The sequence below is a fragment of the Anomaloglossus baeobatrachus genome, unplaced genomic scaffold (assembly GCF_048569485.1).
Source record: "Anomaloglossus baeobatrachus isolate aAnoBae1 unplaced genomic scaffold, aAnoBae1.hap1 Scaffold_416, whole genome shotgun sequence".
NCBI lineage: Eukaryota > Metazoa > Chordata > Amphibia > Anura > Aromobatidae > Anomaloglossus > Anomaloglossus baeobatrachus.
The window spans coordinates 194,130-215,264 of NW_027443495.1; the positions used below are offsets into that span (position 1 = coordinate 194,130).

A 21,135-nucleotide genomic window follows, 5' to 3' on the forward strand; every position below is an offset into this window, starting at 1 on the left:
TGTTTTTGCTCTGCAAAGCAGCCTTTTCAAGGGTTGGCTTGGGTGACAAAATGTCTTGTGTAGGCGTGGGGTTTGTCTCCCTCTCGCTCTCTCTCCCTAAGATGTGTCCGGCATAGGCCAGGGTGCCACTCGAGGCCCAAACCAATTCTGGTTATCGCTTCTCGGCCTTTTGGCTAAGATCAAGTGTAGTATCTGTTCTTATCAGTTTAATATCTGATACGTCCCTATCTGGGGACCATATATTAAATGGATTTTTAGAACAGGGAGATGGAAAAAGAGCTTGCTCTGTCCACTCCACGCATTGACCTGGTATTGCAGTACCTCCAGGAACGGTGCACCCCTTCTTACCCAGTTTCCAAAAGCAGAACTCGATTCACCCTGATTCATATTAGCCCGATTAGCGAATTGAAATGAATTTTTATCTAACACACTTTTTACTTGCTTTATTCATCCAAATAGCAAACTCATCACCACTCAACTTCACCAACTCTGCTATGTCCCGTGCAGTATCTTGTTGTCAGTCTAATCTAGATCATGTGTAATTGAATGGAATAGATCCCTTTTGGACAAAGTGGAGTCAGATGCTGCAGTGACCACAGGTGTGAGAGGATCTACAATTGGCATCTGGTGTTATCTCTCTGCTTCCACTCCAAATAAAGGTTACCTGTTGTTACCTGAACGTCAAATACTAAGAATGGGCGGCCTATGAAAGAATTAGTACTTTCATTAAGTATACTAAACCGGCTAATTGGGAATAGACAAACTGTAAAAAGCCCTCTGAGAAAGCCCCTCTCTAACCTTTGTTAGTAAGCTTTTCTGTAGGCCTGCCTGTTGATGTATTTTCGGTTTGAACAGTGCACAACATGAAGAGACGGAACACTGGCGCTTGTCACAATGCCCCCCGATGACATCACAATAGCGCTGCTGCTAGAAAACAAGCTGCGCAGAAGAAGTTGGTTCTTTGGGGTGGGAGGGTGGGCTAGTGGAAGGAGGGGGGCAATCTCTTTTTTTCCCGGGTGGTAGGGGGATGACAGGAGAAGGGAAGCGGGGTGGTGAGAAAGGTACAGAGGGCAGGGTTTGGGGGCTGGGAAGGAAAGGGAAAGATTAGGGTTTGGGGATGATGAAAGGGCTTTCTACGGGTAAGGATGGCAAAGGGTGGCAGTGACGGAAAGTCAGGCAACCTGTCCTGTCCGTCTTTTTGTATCGTGAATTGGAAAGACTGCAAGGGGGAGGGGAGTTGCTTGCGCCCTAAAGGAGGAGTTATTCAGATTCATTGCAGTGGGCGGCGGCTGCAAAACGCACCATTCTTCTTGTTTTTGCTCTGCAAAGCAGCCTTTTCAAGGGTTGGCTTGGGTGACAAAATGTCTTGTGTAGGCGTGGGTTTGTCTCCCTCCCGCTCTCTCTCCCTAAGATGTGGTCCGGCATAGGCCAGGGTGCCACTCGGAGGCCCCAAACCAATTCTGGTTATCGCTTCTCGGCCTTTTGGCTAAGATCAAGTGTAGTATCTGTTCTTATCAGTTTAATATCTGATACGTCCCCTATCTGGGGACCATATATTAAATGGATTTTTAGAACAGGGAGATGGAAAAAGAGCTTGCTCTGTCCACTCCACGCATTGACCTGGTATTGCAGTACCTCCAGGAACGGTGCACCCCTTCTTAACCCAGTTTCCAAAAGCAGAACTCGATTCACCTGATTCATATTAGCCCGATTAGCGAATTGAAATGAATTTTTATCTAACACACTTTTTACTTGCTTTATTCATCCAAATAGCAAACTCATCACCACTCAACTTCACCAACTCTGCTATGTCCCGTGCAGTATCTTGTTGTCAGTCTAATCTAGATCATGTGTAATTGAATGGAATAGATCCCTTTTGGACAAAGTGGAGTCAGATGCTGCAGTGACCACAGGTGTGAGAGGATCTACAATTGGCATCTGGTGTTATCTCTCTGCTTCCACTCCAAATAAAGTTACCTGTTGTTACCTGAACGTCAAATACTAAGAATGGGCGGCCTATGAAAGAATTAGTACTTTCATTAAGTATACTAAACCGGCTAATTGGGAATAGACAAACTGTAAAAAGCCCTCTGAGAAAGCCCCTCTCTAACCTTTGTTAGTAAGCTTTTCTGTAGCCTGCCTGTTGATGTATTTTCGGTTTGAACAGTGCACAACATGAAGAGACGGAACACTGGCGGCTTGTCACAATGCCCCCCGATGACATCACAATAGCGCTGCTGCCTAGAAAACAAGCTGCGCAGAAGAAGTTGTTCTTTGGGTGGGAGGGTGGGCTAGTGGAAGGAGGGGGCAATCTCTTTTTTTCCCGGGTGGTAGGGGGATGACAGGAGAAGGGAAGCGGGTGGTGAGAAAGGTACAGAGGGCAGGGTTTGGGGGCTGGGAAGGAAAGGGAAAAGATTAGGGTTTGGGGATGATGAAAGGGCTTTCTACGGGTAAGGATGGCAAAGGGTGGCAGTGACGGAAAGTCAGGCAACCTGTCCTGTCCGTCTTTTTGTATCGTGAATTGGAAAGACTGCAAGGGGGAGGGGAGTTGCTTGCGCCCTAAAGGAGGAGTTATTCAGATTCATTGCAGTGGGCGGCGGCTGCAAAACGCACCATTCTTCTTGTTTTTGCTCTGCAAAGCAGCCTTTTCAAGGGTTGGCTTGGGTGACAAAATGTCTTGTGTAGGCGTGGGTTTGTCTCCCTCTCGCTCTCTCTCCCTAAGATGTGTCCGGCATAGGCCAGGGTGCCACTCGAGGCCCAAACCAATTCTGGTTATCGCTTCTCGGCCTTTTGGCTAAGATCAAGTGTAGTATCTGTTCTTATCAGTTTAATATCTGATACGTCCCCTATCTGGGGACCATATATTAAATGGATTTTTAGAACAGGGAGATGGAAAAAGAGCTTGCTCTGTCCACTCCACGCATTGACCTGGTATTGCAGTACCTCCAGGAACGGTGCACCCCTTCTTAACCCAGTTTCCAAAAGCAGAACTCGATTCACCTGATTCATATTAGCCCGATTAGCGAATTGAAATGAATTTTTATCTAACACACTTTTTACTTGCTTTATTCATCCAAATAGCAAACTCATCACCACTCAACTTCACCAACTCTGCTATGTCCCGTGCAGTATCTTGTTGTCAGTCTAATCTAGATCATGTGTAATTGAATGGAATAGATCCCTTTTGGACAAAGTGGAGTCAGATGCTGCAGTGACCACAGGTGTGAGAGGATCTACAATTGGCATCTGGTGTTATCTCTCTGCTTCCACTCCAAATAAAGTTACCTGTTGTTACCTGAACGTCAAATACTAAGAATGGGCGGCCTATGAAAGAATTAGTACTTTCATTAAGTATACTAAACCGGCTAATTGGGAATAGACAAACTGTAAAAAGCCCTCTGAGAAAGCCCCTCTCTAACCTTTGTTAGTAAGCTTTTCTGTAGCCTGCCTGTTGATGTATTTTCGGTTTGAACAGTGCACAACATGAAGAGACGGAACACTGGCGGCTTGTCACAATGCCCCCCGATGACATCACAATAGCGCTGCTGCCTAGAAAACAAGCTGCGCAGAAGAAGTTGTTCTTTGGGTGGGAGGGTGGGCTAGTGGAAGGAGGGGGCAATCTCTTTTTTTCCCGGGTGGTAGGGGGATGACAGGAGAAGGGAAGCGGGTGGTGAGAAAGGTACAGAGGGCAGGGTTTGGGGGCTGGGAAGGAAAGGGAAAAGATTAGGGTTTGGGGATGATGAAAGGGCTTTCTACGGGTAAGGATGGCAAAGGGTGGCAGTGACGGAAAGTCAGGCAACCTGTCCTGTCCGTCTTTTTGTATCGTGAATTGGAAAGACTGCAAGGGGGAGGGGAGTTGCTTGCGCCCTAAAGGAGGAGTTATTCAGATTCATTGCAGTGGGCGGCGGCTGCAAAACGCACCATTCTTCTTGTTTTTGCTCTGCAAAGCAGCCTTTTCAAGGGTTGGCTTGGGTGACAAAATGTCTTGTGTAGGCGTGGGTTTGTCTCCCTCTCGCTCTCTCTCCCTAAGATGTGTCCGGCATAGGCCAGGGTGCCACTCGAGGCCCAAACCAATTCTGGTTATCGCTTCTCGGCCTTTTGGCTAAGATCAAGTGTAGTATCTGTTCTTATCAGTTTAATATCTGATACGTCCCCTATCTGGGGACCATATATTAAATGGATTTTTAGAACAGGGAGATGGAAAAAGAGCTTGCTCTGTCCACTCCACGCATTGACCTGGTATTGCAGTACCTCCAGGAACGGTGCACCCCTTCTTAACCCAGTTTCCAAAAGCAGAACTCGATTCACCTGATTCATATTAGCCCGATTAGCGAATTGAAATGAATTTTTATCTAACACACTTTTTACTTGCTTTATTCATCCAAATAGCAAACTCATCACCACTCAACTTCACCAACTCTGCTATGTCCCGTGCAGTATCTTGTTGTCAGTCTAATCTAGATCATGTGTAATTGAATGGAATAGATCCCTTTTGGACAAAGTGGAGTCAGATGCTGCAGTGACCACAGGTGTGAGAGGATCTACAATTGGCATCTGGTGTTATCTCTCTGCTTCCACTCCAAATAAAGTTACCTGTTGTTACCTGAACGTCAAATACTAAGAATGGGCGGCCTATGAAAGAATTAGTACTTTCATTAAGTATACTAAACCGGCTAATTGGGAATAGACAAACTGTAAAAAGCCCTCTGAGAAAGCCCCTCTCTAACCTTTGTTAGTAAGCTTTTCTGTAGCCTGCCTGTTGATGTATTTTCGGTTTGAACAGTGCACAACATGAAGAGACGGAACACTGGCGGCTTGTCACAATGCCCCCCGATGACATCACAATAGCGCTGCTGCCTAGAAAACAAGCTGCGCAGAAGAAGTTGTTCTTTGGGTGGGAGGGTGGGCTAGTGGAAGGAGGGGGCAATCTCTTTTTTTCCCGGGTGGTAGGGGGATGACAGGAGAAGGGAAGCGGGTGGTGAGAAAGGTACAGAGGGCAGGGTTTGGGGGCTGGGAAGGAAAGGGAAAAGATTAGGGTTTGGGGATGATGAAAGGGCTTTCTACGGGTAAGGATGGCAAAGGGTGGCAGTGACGGAAAGTCAGGCAACCTGTCCTGTCCGTCTTTTTGTATCGTGAATTGGAAAGACTGCAAGGGGGAGGGGAGTTGCTTGCGCCCTAAAGGAGGAGTTATTCAGATTCATTGCAGTGGGCGGCGGCTGCAAAACGCACCATTCTTCTTGTTTTTGCTCTGCAAAGCAGCCTTTTCAAGGGTTGGCTTGGGTGACAAAATGTCTTGTGTAGGCGTGGGTTTGTCTCCCTCCCGCTCTCTCTCCCTAAGATGTGTCCGGCATAGGCCAGGGTGCCACTCGAGGCCCAAACCAATTCTGGTTATCGCTTCTCGGCCTTTTGGCTAAGATCAAGTGTAGTATCTGTTCTTATCAGTTTAATATCTGATACGTCCCCTATCTGGGGACCATATATTAAATGGATTTTTAGAACAGGGAGATGGAAAAAGAGCTTGCTCTGTCCACTCCACGCATTGACCTGGTATTGCAGTACCTCCAGGAACGGTGCACCCCTTCTTAACCCAGTTTCCAAAAGCAGAACTCGATTCACCTGATTCATATTAGCCCGATTAGCGAATTGAAATGAATTTTTATCTAACACACTTTTTACTTGCTTTATTCATCCAAATAGCAAACTCATCACCACTCAACTTCACCAACTCTGCTATGTCCCGTGCAGTATCTTGTTGTCAGTCTAATCTAGATCATGTGTAATTGAATGGAATAGATCCCTTTTGGACAAAGTGGAGTCAGATGCTGCAGTGACCACAGGTGTGAGAGGATCTACAATTGGCATCTGGTGTTATCTCTCTGCTTCCACTCCAAATAAAGTTACCTGTTGTTACCTGAACGTCAAATACTAAGAATGGGCGGCCTATGAAAGAATTAGTACTTTCATTAAGTATACTAAACCGGCTAATTGGGAATAGACAAACTGTAAAAAGCCCTCTGAGAAAGCCCCTCTCTAACCTTTGTTAGTAAGCTTTTCTGTAGCCTGCCTGTTGATGTATTTTCGGTTTGAACAGTGCACAACATGAAGAGACGGAACACTGGCGGCTTGTCACAATGCCCCCCGATGACATCACAATAGCGCTGCTGCCTAGAAAACAAGCTGCGCAGAAGAAGTTGTTCTTTGGGTGGGAGGGTGGGCTAGTGGAAGGAGGGGGCAATCTCTTTTTTTCCCGGGTGGTAGGGGGATGACAGGAGAAGGGAAGCGGGTGGTGAGAAAGGTACAGAGGGCAGGGTTTGGGGGCTGGGAAGGAAAGGGAAAAGATTAGGGTTTGGGGATGATGAAAGGGCTTTCTACGGGTAAGGATGGCAAAGGGTGGCAGTGACGGAAAGTCAGGCAACCTGTCCTGTCCGTCTTTTTGTATCGTGAATTGGAAAGACTGCAAGGGGGAGGGGAGTTGCTTGCGCCCTAAAGGAGGAGTTATTCAGATTCATTGCAGTGGGCGGCGGCTGCAAAACGCACCATTCTTCTTGTTTTTGCTCTGCAAAGCAGCCTTTTCAAGGGTTGGCTTGGGTGACAAAATGTCTTGTGTAGGCGTGGGTTTGTCTCCCTCTCGCTCTCTCTCCCTAAGATGTGTCCGGCATAGGCCAGGGTGCCACTCGAGGCCCAAACCAATTCTGGTTATCGCTTCTCGGCCTTTTGGCTAAGATCAAGTGTAGTGTTGTTCGAAGAGGTGGTTTAAGCTCCAGGCCACCTTAGTACAATGATACAATGCACACTGGAAGGTTGCGCTTGCTAGTACTCTGGGTGGATAGTATATTCATCTAGAGGAAAACATGGCCCTACCAGGATCGAGGCTATTAGACTGAGTAAGGGTGGGGGGGCTATGGTACAACGTGCCCCAGGACTGACGACCCTGGAGTGAGTCTGAGCTTGCTGGCTTGGGACCCCGGCAAGCCTTGGGCTCTGTAGCACACCGTACCTTGCTTTTTCATACTTTTTGAGCATATTACCCTATCCCGGCCTTCTGGCTAGGAAGGGAAATTTTTACAATCCCGGTCGGAGGTCTGGTCAGCTTTGGGCTGAGAAACTAACACCCGGTTGGAGGTCTGGGTCAGTTTCGGCTGAGAAACCAACACCCGGTTGGAGGTCTGGGTCAGCTTCGGCTGAGAAACCAACACCCGGTTGGAGGTCCGGTTAGCCTTGGGCTGAGAAACCAACACCGGTTGACGGTCCGGGCAGTTTCGGCTGCGAAACCAACAACTAGTAGCTCTCTACTCCACTTGGGTAAGATGCCTGGGTGGACGCTGGGAGCAACGACAAGGCTCAACCAGGCTTCGGCTTGGGGGAGCACCGAAGATCCCTGACCCTTGCTGTGGCCTTCTGGCTCGGAGGGACGGGGTTGATTTTTGGGGACCCTCTCCTCACGGTGGGGTCCACACGAATCCTAGCCTTTGCACTGTTTTTGGTGTGACTTCGGTCATGCATTTTTTGTGGTGCTTTGGAAAGCTTCATTAAATCAAAAAATCTGTTCTTATCAGTTTAATATCTGATACGTCCCCTATCTGGGGACCATATATTAAATGGATTTTTAGAACAGGGAGATGGAAAAAGAGCTTGCTCTGTCCACTCCACGCATTGACCTGGTATTGCAGTACCTCCAGGAACGGTGCACCCCTTCTTAACCCAGTTTCCAAAAGCAGAACTCGATTCACCTGATTCATATTAGCCCGATTAGCGAATTGAAATGAATTTTTATCTAACACACTTTTTACTTGCTTTATTCATCCAAATAGCAAACTCATCACCACTCAACTTCACCAACTCTGCTATGTCCCGTGCAGTATCTTGTTGTCAGTCTAATCTAGATCATGTGTAATTGAATGGAATAGATCCCTTTTGGACAAAGTGGAGTCAGATGCTGCAGTGACCACAGGTGTGAGAGGATCTACAATTGGCATCTGGTGTTATCTCTCTGCTTCCACTCCAAATAAAGTTACCTGTTGTTACCTGAACGTCAAATACTAAGAATGGGCGGCCTATGAAAGAATTAGTACTTTCATTAAGTATACTAAACCGGCTAATTGGGAATAGACAAACTGTAAAAAGCCCTCTGAGAAAGCCCCTCTCTAACCTTTGTTAGTAAGCTTTTCTGTAGCCTGCCTGTTGATGTATTTTCGGTTTGAACAGTGCACAACATGAAGAGACGGAACACTGGCGGCTTGTCACAATGCCCCCCGATGACATCACAATAGCGCTGCTGCCTAGAAAACAAGCTGCGCAGAAGAAGTTGTTCTTTGGGTGGGAGGGTGGGCTAGTGGAAGGAGGGGGCAATCTCTTTTTTTCCCGGGTGGTAGGGGGATGACAGGAGAAGGGAAGCGGGTGGTGAGAAAGGTACAGAGGGCAGGGTTTGGGGGCTGGGAAGGAAAGGGAAAAGATTAGGGTTTGGGGATGATGAAAGGGCTTTCTACGGGTAAGGATGGCAAAGGGTGGCAGTGACGGAAAGTCAGGCAACCTGTCCTGTCCGTCTTTTTGTATCGTGAATTGGAAAGACTGCAAGGGGGAGGGGAGTTGCTTGCGCCCTAAAGGAGGAGTTATTCAGATTCATTGCAGTGGGCGGCGGCTGCAAAACGCACCATTCTTCTTGTTTTTGCTCTGCAAAGCAGCCTTTTCAAGGGTTGGCTTGGGTGACAAAATGTCTTGTGTAGGCGTGGGTTTGTCTCCCTCTCGCTCTCTCTCCCTAAGATGTGTCCGGCATAGGCCAGGGTGCCACTCGAGGCCCAAACCAATTCTGGTTATCGCTTCTCGGCCTTTTGGCTAAGATCAAGTGTAGTATCTGTTCTTATCAGTTTAATATCTGATACGTCCCCTATCTGGGGACCATATATTAAATGGATTTTTAGAACAGGGAGATGGAAAAAGAGCTTGCTCTGTCCACTCCACGCATTGACCTGGTATTGCAGTACCTCCAGGAACGGTGCACCCCTTCTTAACCCAGTTTCCAAAAGCAGAACTCGATTCACCTGATTCATATTAGCCCGATTAGCGAATTGAAATGAATTTTTATCTAACACACTTTTTACTTGCTTTATTCATCCAAATAGCAAACTCATCACCACTCAACTTCACCAACTCTGCTATGTCCCGTGCAGTATCTTGTTGTCAGTCTAATCTAGATCATGTGTAATTGAATGGAATAGATCCCTTTTGGACAAAGTGGAGTCAGATGCTGCAGTGACCACAGGTGTGAGAGGATCTACAATTGGCATCTGGTGTTATCTCTCTGCTTCCACTCCAAATAAAGTTACCTGTTGTTACCTGAACGTCAAATACTAAGAATGGGCGGCCTATGAAAGAATTAGTACTTTCATTAAGTATACTAAACCGGCTAATTGGGAATAGACAAACTGTAAAAAGCCCTCTGAGAAAGCCCCTCTCTAACCTTTGTTAGTAAGCTTTTCTGTAGCCTGCCTGTTGATGTATTTTCGGTTTGAACAGTGCACAACATGAAGAGACGGAACACTGGCGGCTTGTCACAATGCCCCCCGATGACATCACAATAGCGCTGCTGCCTAGAAAACAAGCTGCGCAGAAGAAGTTGTTCTTTGGGTGGGAGGGTGGGCTAGTGGAAGGAGGGGGCAATCTCTTTTTTTCCCGGGTGGTAGGGGGATGACAGGAGAAGGGAAGCGGGTGGTGAGAAAGGTACAGAGGGCAGGGTTTGGGGGCTGGGAAGGAAAGGGAAAAGATTAGGGTTTGGGGATGATGAAAGGGCTTTCTACGGGTAAGGATGGCAAAGGGTGGCAGTGACGGAAAGTCAGGCAACCTGTCCTGTCCGTCTTTTTGTATCGTGAATTGGAAAGACTGCAAGGGGGAGGGGAGTTGCTTGCGCCCTAAAGGAGGAGTTATTCAGATTCATTGCAGTGGGCGGCGGCTGCAAAACGCACCATTCTTCTTGTTTTTGCTCTGCAAAGCAGCCTTTTCAAGGGTTGGCTTGGGTGACAAAATGTCTTGTGTAGGCGTGGGTTTGTCTCCCTCTCGCTCTCTCTCCCTAAGATGTGTCCGGCATAGGCCAGGGTGCCACTCGAGGCCCAAACCAATTCTGGTTATCGCTTCTCGGCCTTTTGGCTAAGATCAAGTGTAGTATCTGTTCTTATCAGTTTAATATCTGATACGTCCCCTATCTGGGGACCATATATTAAATGGATTTTTAGAACAGGGAGATGGAAAAAGAGCTTGCTCTGTCCACTCCACGCATTGACCTGGTATTGCAGTACCTCCAGGAACGGTGCACCCCTTCTTAACCCAGTTTCCAAAAGCAGAACTCGATTCACCTGATTCATATTAGCCCGATTAGCGAATTGAAATGAATTTTTATCTAACACACTTTTTACTTGCTTTATTCATCCAAATAGCAAACTCATCACCACTCAACTTCACCAACTCTGCTATGTCCCGTGCAGTATCTTGTTGTCAGTCTAATCTAGATCATGTGTAATTGAATGGAATAGATCCCTTTTGGACAAAGTGGAGTCAGATGCTGCAGTGACCACAGGTGTGAGAGGATCTACAATTGGCATCTGGTGTTATCTCTCTGCTTCCACTCCAAATAAAGTTACCTGTTGTTACCTGAACGTCAAATACTAAGAATGGGCGGCCTATGAAAGAATTAGTACTTTCATTAAGTATACTAAACCGGCTAATTGGGAATAGACAAACTGTAAAAAGCCCTCTGAGAAAGCCCCTCTCTAACCTTTGTTAGTAAGCTTTTCTGTAGCCTGCCTGTTGATGTATTTTCGGTTTGAACAGTGCACAACATGAAGAGACGGAACACTGGCGGCTTGTCACAATGCCCCCCGATGACATCACAATAGCGCTGCTGCCTAGAAAACAAGCTGCGCAGAAGAAGTTGTTCTTTGGGTGGGAGGGTGGGCTAGTGGAAGGAGGGGGCAATCTCTTTTTTTCCCGGGTGGTAGGGGGATGACAGGAGAAGGGAAGCGGGTGGTGAGAAAGGTACAGAGGGCAGGGTTTGGGGGCTGGGAAGGAAAGGGAAAAGATTAGGGTTTGGGGATGATGAAAGGGCTTTCTACGGGTAAGGATGGCAAAGGGTGGCAGTGACGGAAAGTCAGGCAACCTGTCCTGTCCGTCTTTTTGTATCGTGAATTGGAAAGACTGCAAGGGGGAGGGGAGTTGCTTGCGCCCTAAAGGAGGAGTTATTCAGATTCATTGCAGTGGGCGGCGGCTGCAAAACGCACCATTCTTCTTGTTTTTGCTCTGCAAAGCAGCCTTTTCAAGGGTTGGCTTGGGTGACAAAATGTCTTGTGTAGGCGTGGGTTTGTCTCCCTCTCGCTCTCTCTCCCTAAGATGTGTCCGGCATAGGCCAGGGTGCCACTCGAGGCCCAAACCAATTCTGGTTATCGCTTCTCGGCCTTTTGGCTAAGATCAAGTGTAGTATCTGTTCTTATCAGTTTAATATCTGATACGTCCCCTATCTGGGGACCATATATTAAATGGATTTTTAGAACAGGGAGATGGAAAAAGAGCTTGCTCTGTCCACTCCACGCATTGACCTGGTATTGCAGTACCTCCAGGAACGGTGCACCCCTTCTTAACCCAGTTTCCAAAAGCAGAACTCGATTCACCTGATTCATATTAGCCCGATTAGCGAATTGAAATGAATTTTTATCTAACACACTTTTTACTTGCTTTATTCATCCAAATAGCAAACTCATCACCACTCAACTTCACCAACTCTGCTATGTCCCGTGCAGTATCTTGTTGTCAGTCTAATCTAGATCATGTGTAATTGAATGGAATAGATCCCTTTTGGACAAAGTGGAGTCAGATGCTGCAGTGACCACAGGTGTGAGAGGATCTACAATTGGCATCTGGTGTTATCTCTCTGCTTCCACTCCAAATAAAGTTACCTGTTGTTACCTGAACGTCAAATACTAAGAATGGGCGGCCTATGAAAGAATTAGTACTTTCATTAAGTATACTAAACCGGCTAATTGGGAATAGACAAACTGTAAAAAGCCCTCTGAGAAAGCCCCTCTCTAACCTTTGTTAGTAAGCTTTTCTGTAGCCTGCCTGTTGATGTATTTTCGGTTTGAACAGTGCACAACATGAAGAGACGGAACACTGGCGGCTTGTCACAATGCCCCCCGATGACATCACAATAGCGCTGCTGCCTAGAAAACAAGCTGCGCAGAAGAAGTTGTTCTTTGGGTGGGAGGGTGGGCTAGTGGAAGGAGGGGGCAATCTCTTTTTTTCCCGGGTGGTAGGGGGATGACAGGAGAAGGGAAGCGGGTGGTGAGAAAGGTACAGAGGGCAGGGTTTGGGGGCTGGGAAGGAAAGGGAAAAGATTAGGGTTTGGGGATGATGAAAGGGCTTTCTACGGGTAAGGATGGCAAAGGGTGGCAGTGACGGAAAGTCAGGCAACCTGTCCTGTCCGTCTTTTTGTATCGTGAATTGGAAAGACTGCAAGGGGGAGGGGAGTTGCTTGCGCCCTAAAGGAGGAGTTATTCAGATTCATTGCAGTGGGCGGCGGCTGCAAAACGCACCATTCTTCTTGTTTTTGCTCTGCAAAGCAGCCTTTTCAAGGGTTGGCTTGGGTGACAAAATGTCTTGTGTAGGCGTGGGTTTGTCTCCCTCTCGCTCTCTCTCCCTAAGATGTGTCCGGCATAGGCCAGGGTGCCACTCGAGGCCCAAACCAATTCTGGTTATCGCTTCTCGGCCTTTTGGCTAAGATCAAGTGTAGTATCTGTTCTTATCAGTTTAATATCTGATACGTCCCCTATCTGGGGACCATATATTAAATGGATTTTTAGAACAGGGAGATGGAAAAAGAGCTTGCTCTGTCCACTCCACGCATTGACCTGGTATTGCAGTACCTCCAGGAACGGTGCACCCCTTCTTAACCCAGTTTCCAAAAGCAGAACTCGATTCACCTGATTCATATTAGCCCGATTAGCGAATTGAAATGAATTTTTATCTAACACACTTTTTACTTGCTTTATTCATCCAAATAGCAAACTCATCACCACTCAACTTCACCAACTCTGCTATGTCCCGTGCAGTATCTTGTTGTCAGTCTAATCTAGATCATGTGTAATTGAATGGAATAGATCCCTTTTGGACAAAGTGGAGTCAGATGCTGCAGTGACCACAGGTGTGAGAGGATCTACAATTGGCATCTGGTGTTATCTCTCTGCTTCCACTCCAAATAAAGTTACCTGTTGTTACCTGAACGTCAAATACTAAGAATGGGCGGCCTATGAAAGAATTAGTACTTTCATTAAGTATACTAAACCGGCTAATTGGGAATAGACAAACTGTAAAAAGCCCTCTGAGAAAGCCCCTCTCTAACCTTTGTTAGTAAGCTTTTCTGTAGCCTGCCTGTTGATGTATTTTCGGTTTGAACAGTGCACAACATGAAGAGACGGAACACTGGCGGCTTGTCACAATGCCCCCCGATGACATCACAATAGCGCTGCTGCCTAGAAAACAAGCTGCGCAGAAGAAGTTGTTCTTTGGGTGGGAGGGTGGGCTAGTGGAAGGAGGGGGCAATCTCTTTTTTTCCCGGGTGGTAGGGGGATGACAGGAGAAGGGAAGCGGGTGGTGAGAAAGGTACAGAGGGCAGGGTTTGGGGGCTGGGAAGGAAAGGGAAAAGATTAGGGTTTGGGGATGATGAAAGGGCTTTCTACGGGTAAGGATGGCAAAGGGTGGCAGTGACGGAAAGTCAGGCAACCTGTCCTGTCCGTCTTTTTGTATCGTGAATTGGAAAGACTGCAAGGGGGAGGGGAGTTGCTTGCGCCCTAAAGGAGGAGTTATTCAGATTCATTGCAGTGGGCGGCGGCTGCAAAACGCACCATTCTTCTTGTTTTTGCTCTGCAAAGCAGCCTTTTCAAGGGTTGGCTTGGGTGACAAAATGTCTTGTGTAGGCGTGGGTTTGTCTCCCTCTCGCTCTCTCTCCCTAAGATGTGTCCGGCATAGGCCAGGGTGCCACTCGAGGCCCAAACCAATTCTGGTTATCGCTTCTCGGCCTTTTGGCTAAGATCAAGTGTAGTATCTGTTCTTATCAGTTTAATATCTGATACGTCCCCTATCTGGGGACCATATATTAAATGGATTTTTAGAACAGGGAGATGGAAAAAGAGCTTGCTCTGTCCACTCCACGCATTGACCTGGTATTGCAGTACCTCCAGGAACGGTGCACCCCTTCTTAACCCAGTTTCCAAAAGCAGAACTCGATTCACCTGATTCATATTAGCCCGATTAGCGAATTGAAATGAATTTTTATCTAACACACTTTTTACTTGCTTTATTCATCCAAATAGCAAACTCATCACCACTCAACTTCACCAACTCTGCTATGTCCCGTGCAGTATCTTGTTGTCAGTCTAATCTAGATCATGTGTAATTGAATGGAATAGATCCCTTTTGGACAAAGTGGAGTCAGATGCTGCAGTGACCACAGGTGTGAGAGGATCTACAATTGGCATCTGGTGTTATCTCTCTGCTTCCACTCCAAATAAAGTTACCTGTTGTTACCTGAACGTCAAATACTAAGAATGGGCGGCCTATGAAAGAATTAGTACTTTCATTAAGTATACTAAACCGGCTAATTGGGAATAGACAAACTGTAAAAAGCCCTCTGAGAAAGCCCCTCTCTAACCTTTGTTAGTAAGCTTTTCTGTAGCCTGCCTGTTGATGTATTTTCGGTTTGAACAGTGCACAACATGAAGAGACGGAACACTGGCGGCTTGTCACAATGCCCCCCGATGACATCACAATAGCGCTGCTGCCTAGAAAACAAGCTGCGCAGAAGAAGTTGTTCTTTGGGTGGGAGGGTGGGCTAGTGGAAGGAGGGGGCAATCTCTTTTTTTCCCGGGTGGTAGGGGGATGACAGGAGAAGGGAAGCGGGTGGTGAGAAAGGTACAGAGGGCAGGGTTTGGGGGCTGGGAAGGAAAGGGAAAAGATTAGGGTTTGGGGATGATGAAAGGGCTTTCTACGGGTAAGGATGGCAAAGGGTGGCAGTGACGGAAAGTCAGGCAACCTGTCCTGTCCGTCTTTTTGTATCGTGAATTGGAAAGACTGCAAGGGGGAGGGGAGTTGCTTGCGCCCTAAAGGAGGAGTTATTCAGATTCATTGCAGTGGGCGGCGGCTGCAAAACGCACCATTCTTCTTGTTTTTGCTCTGCAAAGCAGCCTTTTCAAGGGTTGGCTTGGGTGACAAAATGTCTTGTGTAGGCGTGGGTTTGTCTCCCTCTCGCTCTCTCTCCCTAAGATGTGTCCGGCATAGGCCAGGGTGCCACTCGAGGCCCAAACCAATTCTGGTTATCGCTTCTCGGCCTTTTGGCTAAGATCAAGTGTAGTATCTGTTCTTATCAGTTTAATATCTGATACGTCCCCTATCTGGGGACCATATATTAAATGGATTTTTAGAACAGGGAGATGGAAAAAGAGCTTGCTCTGTCCACTCCACGCATTGACCTGGTATTGCAGTACCTCCAGGAACGGTGCACCCCTTCTTAACCCAGTTTCCAAAAGCAGAACTCGATTCACCTGATTCATATTAGCCCGATTAGCGAATTGAAATGAATTTTTATCTAACACACTTTTTACTTGCTTTATTCATCCAAATAGCAAACTCATCACCACTCAACTTCACCAACTCTGCTATGTCCCGTGCAGTATCTTGTTGTCAGTCTAATCTAGATCATGTGTAATTGAATGGAATAGATCCCTTTTGGACAAAGTGGAGTCAGATGCTGCAGTGACCACAGGTGTGAGAGGATCTACAATTGGCATCTGGTGTTATCTCTCTGCTTCCACTCCAAATAAAGTTACCTGTTGTTACCTGAACGTCAAATACTAAGAATGGGCGGCCTATGAAAGAATTAGTACTTTCATTAAGTATACTAAACCGGCTAATTGGGAATAGACAAACTGTAAAAAGCCCTCTGAGAAAGCCCCTCTCTAACCTTTGTTAGTAAGCTTTTCTGTAGCCTGCCTGTTGATGTATTTTCGGTTTGAACAGTGCACAACATGAAGAGACGGAACACTGGCGGCTTGTCACAATGCCCCCCGATGACATCACAATAGCGCTGCTGCCTAGAAAACAAGCTGCGCAGAAGAAGTTGTTCTTTGGGTGGGAGGGTGGGCTAGTGGAAGGAGGGGGCAATCTCTTTTTTTCCCGGGTGGTAGGGGGATGACAGGAGAAGGGAAGCGGGTGGTGAGAAAGGTACAGAGGGCAGGGTTTGGGGGCTGGGAAGGAAAGGGAAAAGATTAGGGTTTGGGGATGATGAAAGGGCTTTCTACGGGTAAGGATGGCAAAGGGTGGCAGTGACGGAAAGTCAGGCAACCTGTCCTGTCCGTCTTTTTGTATCGTGAATTGGAAAGACTGCAAGGGGGAGGGGAGTTGCTTGCGCCCTAAAGGAGGAGTTATTCAGATTCATTGCAGTGGGCGGCGGCTGCAAAACGCACCATTCTTCTTGTTTTTGCTCTGCAAAGCAGCCTTTTCAAGGGTTGGCTTGGGTGACAAAATGTCTTGTGTAGGCGTGGGTTTGTCTCCCTCTCGCTCTCTCTCCCTAAGATGTGTCCGGCATAGGCCAGGGTGCCACTCGAGGCCCAAACCAATTCTGGTTATCGCTTCTCGGCCTTTTGGCTAAGATCAAGTGTAGTATCTGTTCTTATCAGTTTAATATCTGATACGTCCCCTATCTGGGGACCATATATTAAATGGATTTTTAGAACAGGGAGATGGAAAAAGAGCTTGCTCTGTCCACTCCACGCATTGACCTGGTATTGCAGTACCTCCAGGAACGGTGCACCCCTTCTTAACCCAGTTTCCAAAAGCAGAACTCGATTCACCTGATTCATATTAGCCCGATTAGCGAATTGAAATGAATTTTTATCTAACACACTTTTTACTTGCTTTATTCATCCAAATAGCAAACTCATCACCACTCAACTTCACCAACTCTGCTATGTCCCGTGCAGTATCTTGTTGTCAGTCTAATCTAGATCATGTGTAATTGAATGGAATAGATCCCTTTTGGACAAAGTGGAGTCAGATGCTGCAGTGACCACAGGTGTGAGAGGATCTACAATTGGCATCTGGTGTTATCTCTCTGCTTCCACTCCAAATAAAGTTACCTGTTGTTACCTGAACGTCAAATACTAAGAATGGGCGGCCTATGAAAGAATTAGTACTTTCATTAAGTATACTAAACCGGCTAATTGGGAATAGACAAACTGTAAAAAGCCCACTGAGAAAGCCCCTCTCTAACCTTTGTTAGTAAGCTTTTCTGTAGCCTGCCTGTTGATGTATTTTCGGTTTGAACAGTGCACAACATGAAGAGACGGAACACTGGCGGCTTGTCACAATGCCCCCCGATGACATCACAATAGCGCTGCTGCCTAGAAAACAAGCTGCGCAGAAGAAGTTGTTCTTTGGGTGGGAGGGTGGGCTAGTGGAAGGAGGGGGCAATCTCTTTTTTTCCCGGGTGGTAGGGGGATGACAGGAGAAGGGAAGCGGGTGGTGAGAAAGGTACAGAGGGCAGGGTTTGGGGGCTGGGAAGGAAAGGGAAAAGATTAGGGTTTGGGGATGATGAAAGGGCTTTCTACGGGTAAGGATGGCAAAGGGTGGCAGTGACGGAAAGTCAGGCAACCTGTCCTGTCCGTCTTTTTGTATCGTGAATTGGAAAGACTGCAAGGGGGAGGGGAGTTGCTTGCGCCCTAAAGGAGGAGTTATTCAGATTCATTGCAGTGGGCGGCGGCTGCAAAACGCACCATTCTTCTTGTTTTTGCTCTGCAAAGCAGCCTTTTCAAGGGTTGGCTTGGGTGACAAAATGTCTTGTGTAGGCGTGGGTTTGTCTCCCTCTCGCTCTCTCTCCCTAAGATGTGTCCGGCATAGGCCAGGGTGCCACTCGAGGCCCAAACCAATTCTGGTTATCGCTTCTCGGCCTTTTGGCTAAGATCAAGTGTAGTCTCTTCATTGGGTTTGCCTTGGTCTTGGCTGGGAGGGGCCCGGGCTTGCACAACCGCCGGCCTCGGGGATTGTTGCGCCTTTTGGTGCTTACGTCCCCTTATGGCTGGTGGTTCCTGGGCTCGGGAGGCGATCACCTGCGGCACTGCGCTTTTGTGTGGTGGCCGATGACCGTTTTCTGAAATTTGCGGATGAAATCTCATCTGTTCTTATCAGTTTAATATCTGATACGTCCCCTATCTGGGGACCATATATTAAATGGATTTTTAGAACAGGGAGATGGAAAAAGAGCTTGCTCTGTCCACTCCACGCATTGACCTGGTATTGCAGTACCTCCAGGAACGGTGCACCCCTTCTTAACCCAGTTTCCAAAAGCAGAACTCGATTCACCTGATTCATATTAGCCCGATTAGCGAATTGAAATGAATTTTTATCTAACACACTTTTTACTTGCTTTATTCATCCAAATAGCAAACTCATCACCACTCAACTTCACCAACTCTGCTATGTCCCGTGCAGTATCTTGTTGTCAGTCTAATCTAGATCATGTGTAATTGAATGGAATAGATCCCTTTTGGACAAAGTGGAGTCAGATGCTGCAGTGACCACAGGTGTGAGAGGATCTACAATTGGCATCTGGTGTTATCTCTCTGCTTCCACTCCAAATAAAGTTACCTGTTGTTACCTGAACGTCAAATACTAAGAATGGGCGGCCTATGAAAGAATTAGTACTTTCATTAAGTATACTAAACCGGCTAATTGGGAATAGACAAACTGTAAAAAGCCCTCTGAGAAAGCCCCTCTCTAACCTTTGTTAGTAAGCTTTTCTGTAGCCTGCCTGTTGATGTATTTTCGGTTTGAACAGTGCACAACATGAAGAGACGGAACACTGGCGGCTTGTCACAATGCCCCCCGATGACATCACAATAGCGCTGCTGCCTAGAAAACAAGCTGCGCAGAAGAAGTTGTTCTTTGGGTGGGAGGGTGGGCTAGTGGAAGGAGGGGGCAATCTCTTTTTTTCCCGGGTGGTAGGGGGATGACAGGAGAAGGGAAGCGGGTGGTGAGAAAGGTACAGAGGGCAGGGTTTGGGGGCTGGGAAGGAAAGGGAAAAGATTAGGGTTTGGGGATGATGAAAGGGCTTTCTACGGGTAAGGATGGCAAAGGGTGGCAGTGACGGAAAGTCAGGCAACCTGTCCTGTCCGTCTTTTTGTATCGTGAATTGGAAAGACTGCAAGGGGGAGGGGAGTTGCTTGCGCCCTAAAGGAGGAGTTATTCAGATTCATTGCAGTGGGCGGCGGCTGCAAAACGCACCATTCTTCTTGTTTTTGCTCTGCAAAGCAGCCTTTTCAAGGGTTGGCTTGGGTGACAAAATGTCTTGTGTAGGCGTGGGTTTGTCTCCCTCTCGCTCTCTCTCCCTAAGATGTGTCCGGCATAGGCCAGGGTGCCACTCGAGGCCCAAACCAATTCTGGTTATCGCTTCTCGGCCTTTTGGCTAAGATCAAGTGTAGTATCTGTTCTTATCAGTTTAATATCTGATACGTCCCCTATCTGGGGACCATATATTAAATGGATTTTTAGAACAGGGAGATGGAAAAAGAGCTTGCTCTGTCCACTCCACGCATTGACCTGGTATTGCAGTACCTCCAGGAACGGTGCACCCCTTCTTAACCCAGTTTCCAAAAGCAGAACTCGATTCACCTGATTCATATTAGCCCGATTAGCGAATTGAAATGAATTTTTATCTAACACACTTTTTACTTGCTTTATTCATCCAAATAGCAAACTCATCACCACTCAACTTCACCAACTCTGCTATGTCCCGTGCAGTATCTTGTTGTCAGTCTAATCTAGATCATGTGTAATTGAATGGAATAGATCCCTTTTGGACAAAGTGGAGTCAGATGCTGCAGTGACCACAGGTGTGAGAGGATCTACAATTGGCATCTGGTGTTATCTCTCTGCTTCCACTCCAAATAAAGTTACCTGTTGTTACCTGAACGTCAAATACTAAGAATGGGCGGCCTATGAAAGAATTAGTACTTTCATTAAGTATACTAAACCGGCTAATTGGGAATAGACAAACTGTAAAAAGCCCTCTGAGAAAGCCCCTCTCTAACCTTTGTTAGTAAGCTTTTCTGTAGCCTGCCTGTTGATGTATTTTCGGTTTGAACAGTGCACAACATGAAGAGACGGAACACTGGCGGCTTGTCACAATGCCCCCCGATGACATCACAATAGCGCTGCTGCCTAGAAAACAAGCTGCGCAGAAGAAGTTGTTCTTTGGGTGGGAGGGTGGGCTAGTGGAAGGAGGGGGCAATCTCTTTTTTTCCCGGGTGGTAGGGGGATGACAGGAGAAGGGAAGCGGGTGGTGAGAAAGGTACAGAGGGCAGGGTTTGGGGGCTGGGAAGGAAAGGGAAAAGATTAGGGTTTGGGGATGATGAAAGGGCTTTCTACGGGTAAGGATGGCAAAGGGTGGCAGTGACGGAAAGTCAGGCAACCTGTCCTGTCCGTCTTTTTGTATCGTGAATTGGAAAGACTGCAAGGGGGAGGGGAGTTGCTTGCGCCCTAAAGGAGGAGTTATTCAGATTCATTGCAGTGGGCGGCGGCTGCAAAACGCACCATTCTTCTTGTTTTTGCTCTGCAAAGCAGCCTTTTCAAGGGTTGGCTTGGGTGACAAAATGTCTTGTGTAGGCGTGGGTTTGTCTCCCTCTCGCTCTCTCTCCCTAAGATGTGTCCGGCATAGGCCAGGGTGCCACTCGAGGCCCAAACCAATTCTGGTTATCGCTTCTCGGCCTTTTGGCTAAGATCAAGTGTAGTATCTGTTCTTATCAGTTTAATATCTGATACGTCCCCTATCTGGGGACCATATATTAAATGGATTTTTAGAACAGGGAGATGGAAAAAGAGCTTGCTCTGTCCACTCCACGCATTGACCTGGTATTGCAGTACCTCCAGGAACGGTGCACCCCTTCTTAACCCAGTTTCCAAAAGCAGAACTCGATTCACCTGATTCATATTAGCCCGATTAGCGAATTGAAATGAATTTTTATCTAACACACTTTTTACTTGCTTTATTCATCCAAATAGCAAACTCATCACCACTCAACTTCACCAACTCTGCTATGTCCCGTG

General features: G+C 47.1%; 16 non-coding genes across 16 annotated transcripts; all 16 read left to right on the forward strand.

Moving 5' to 3' along the window:
* Window positions 1–153: 153 nt before the first annotated feature.
* Window positions 154–343, forward strand: LOC142278164 (U2 spliceosomal RNA). The gene has a single exon (XR_012741213.1). It is a non-coding gene; the product is annotated as a U2 spliceosomal RNA (small nuclear RNA).
* A 1,123-nt stretch (window positions 344–1,466) lies between these two features.
* On the forward strand, window positions 1,467–1,657 carry LOC142278095 (U2 spliceosomal RNA). The gene has a single exon (XR_012741151.1). It is a non-coding gene; the product is annotated as a U2 spliceosomal RNA (small nuclear RNA).
* Window positions 1,658–2,774: 1,117 nt separating this feature from the next.
* Window positions 2,775–2,965, forward strand: LOC142278096 (U2 spliceosomal RNA). The gene has a single exon (XR_012741152.1). It is a non-coding gene; the product is annotated as a U2 spliceosomal RNA (small nuclear RNA).
* A 1,117-nt stretch (window positions 2,966–4,082) lies between these two features.
* LOC142278097 (U2 spliceosomal RNA) lies at window positions 4,083–4,273 on the forward strand. Its single transcript, XR_012741153.1, has one exon. It is a non-coding gene; the product is annotated as a U2 spliceosomal RNA (small nuclear RNA).
* A 1,117-nt stretch (window positions 4,274–5,390) lies between these two features.
* Window positions 5,391–5,581, forward strand: LOC142278098 (U2 spliceosomal RNA). The gene has a single exon (XR_012741154.1). It is a non-coding gene; the product is annotated as a U2 spliceosomal RNA (small nuclear RNA).
* A 1,920-nt stretch (window positions 5,582–7,501) lies between these two features.
* LOC142278176 (U2 spliceosomal RNA) lies at window positions 7,502–7,695 on the forward strand. The gene has a single exon (XR_012741222.1). It is a non-coding gene; the product is annotated as a U2 spliceosomal RNA (small nuclear RNA).
* A 1,117-nt stretch (window positions 7,696–8,812) lies between these two features.
* On the forward strand, window positions 8,813–9,003 carry LOC142278099 (U2 spliceosomal RNA). The gene has a single exon (XR_012741155.1). It is a non-coding gene; the product is annotated as a U2 spliceosomal RNA (small nuclear RNA).
* A 1,117-nt stretch (window positions 9,004–10,120) lies between these two features.
* Window positions 10,121–10,311, forward strand: LOC142278100 (U2 spliceosomal RNA). The gene has a single exon (XR_012741156.1). It is a non-coding gene; the product is annotated as a U2 spliceosomal RNA (small nuclear RNA).
* Window positions 10,312–11,428: 1,117 nt separating this feature from the next.
* On the forward strand, window positions 11,429–11,619 carry LOC142278101 (U2 spliceosomal RNA). The gene has a single exon (XR_012741157.1). It is a non-coding gene; the product is annotated as a U2 spliceosomal RNA (small nuclear RNA).
* A 1,117-nt stretch (window positions 11,620–12,736) lies between these two features.
* On the forward strand, window positions 12,737–12,927 carry LOC142278103 (U2 spliceosomal RNA). The gene has a single exon (XR_012741159.1). It is a non-coding gene; the product is annotated as a U2 spliceosomal RNA (small nuclear RNA).
* A 1,117-nt stretch (window positions 12,928–14,044) lies between these two features.
* On the forward strand, window positions 14,045–14,235 carry LOC142278105 (U2 spliceosomal RNA). Its single transcript, XR_012741160.1, has one exon. It is a non-coding gene; the product is annotated as a U2 spliceosomal RNA (small nuclear RNA).
* Window positions 14,236–15,352: 1,117 nt separating this feature from the next.
* Window positions 15,353–15,543, forward strand: LOC142278106 (U2 spliceosomal RNA). The gene has a single exon (XR_012741161.1). It is a non-coding gene; the product is annotated as a U2 spliceosomal RNA (small nuclear RNA).
* A 1,117-nt stretch (window positions 15,544–16,660) lies between these two features.
* LOC142278107 (U2 spliceosomal RNA) lies at window positions 16,661–16,851 on the forward strand. Its single transcript, XR_012741162.1, has one exon. It is a non-coding gene; the product is annotated as a U2 spliceosomal RNA (small nuclear RNA).
* Window positions 16,852–18,173: 1,322 nt separating this feature from the next.
* Window positions 18,174–18,358, forward strand: LOC142278191 (U2 spliceosomal RNA). The gene has a single exon (XR_012741236.1). It is a non-coding gene; the product is annotated as a U2 spliceosomal RNA (small nuclear RNA).
* A 1,117-nt stretch (window positions 18,359–19,475) lies between these two features.
* On the forward strand, window positions 19,476–19,666 carry LOC142278108 (U2 spliceosomal RNA). The gene has a single exon (XR_012741163.1). It is a non-coding gene; the product is annotated as a U2 spliceosomal RNA (small nuclear RNA).
* Window positions 19,667–20,783: 1,117 nt separating this feature from the next.
* LOC142278109 (U2 spliceosomal RNA) lies at window positions 20,784–20,974 on the forward strand. The gene has a single exon (XR_012741164.1). It is a non-coding gene; the product is annotated as a U2 spliceosomal RNA (small nuclear RNA).
* Window positions 20,975–21,135: the final 161 nt, after the last annotated feature.